The sequence below is a fragment of the Galeopterus variegatus genome, unplaced genomic scaffold (assembly GCF_000696425.1).
Source record: "Galeopterus variegatus unplaced genomic scaffold, G_variegatus-3.0.2 Scaffold2566, whole genome shotgun sequence".
Taxonomy (NCBI): Eukaryota; Metazoa; Chordata; class Mammalia; order Dermoptera; family Cynocephalidae; genus Galeopterus; species Galeopterus variegatus.
Window position 1 is genome coordinate 277,940 of NW_007728677.1, and position 1,374 is coordinate 279,313.

General features: G+C 33.0%; 1 protein-coding gene across 1 annotated transcript in view; it reads left to right on the plus strand.

The window, feature by feature from the left end:
- Positions 1-1,374, plus strand: part of ZBBX (zinc finger, B-box domain containing) — a gene marked incomplete at its 3' end in the record, with an annotated part of 85,349 nt that overhangs the window by 78,498 nt on the left and 5,477 nt on the right. The gene's annotated exons all lie outside the window — the stretch shown is intronic.

Sequence of the window (1,374 nt, forward strand, 5' to 3'; positions counted from 1 at the left end):
ATTTAGTTCATTCATAATGTTGTGCAATTGTCACCATCATCCATCTCCAGAACACTTTTCATCGTGCAAAACTGAAACTCTATACCCATTAAACATTAACTCGTCATTCTGCTCTCCCCTAGCCCCTAGCAAACACCGTTCTACTTTCTGTTTCTGACTTTGACCACTCTAATTATGTCATATAAATGGAATCATACAGTATTTGCTTTTTGTGACTGGCATATTTCACTTAGCATAATATTTTCAAGTTTCATCCATGTTGTAGCATGTGTAGTATGTGTCAGAATTTTCTTTCTTTTTTAAAAAAGGAATATAAAATGTAAAAAAGTGTGGAGAGAAGGTCTAATGCTCCGTCTGCCCAGCTTCTCCTTTGTGCATTCCTAAACCTCCAAGATTCTACGAGACATAGTTCGAAGGTTACTACTAAAGGTTAACAGTGACCTTTAAAGTCTTGTTAAAGGTTACTGTCACTTTCTTTTAAAGGCTGGATAATAGCCCATTATGTAGTTATACTACATTTTGCTCATTCAATCATCCATCAATGGGTACTTTTAGCTATTGTGAATAATGCTACTAAGAACTTGGGTTGTACAAATCTCTCTTTAAGACCCTGTTTTCAATTATTTTGGATAAATACCCAGAAATTGAATTGCTTGATAATATGGTAATTTGATTTTTAGTGTTTTGAAGAACCACCATACTATTTTCTGCAGTGGCCGTACAATTTTCACATTCCTGCCAATGGTATACAATACTTCCAATGACTCCACATCCTTGACAACACATGGGATTTTCTTTTCTTTTCTTTTTTTTTTAAATAGCAGCTATCCTCATTTTAAATTTTTTTTATTCATTTATTTATTTATTTAGGCAACCAACTGGAAAGGGGATCTGAACCCTTGACCTTGGCATTACCAACACCAGGCACTGCCATGAGGTGCTATGTCACTGTAGGCATTTCCCTAATGGTTAATGATGTTGAGCATCATTTCATGTACTTATTAGCCATTTTTATATCTTCTTTGGAGAAATGTTTATTCACGTCTTTTGCTCATTTTTAAAATCAGGTTGGTTTTATTGTTGTTGAGTTGTAGGAGTCTTCAAAATTATATTATGGATATTAATCCCTTATAAGATATATAACTTGCAAATATTTACTTCCATTTTATGGGCTGCCTTTGTAGTCTATTGATAGTGTTTTTTGATGCGGAAATTTTTAAAATTTTCACGAAGTTCAATTTGTCTGTTTTTTCTTTTTTACCTATGACTTTGTTGTAACATTCAAGAAATCATTTTCAAATCCAATGTTGTGAACATTTTGCCCTACATTTTCTTCTACAAATTTTATGGTTTTAGGTCTTATATTAGGTACTC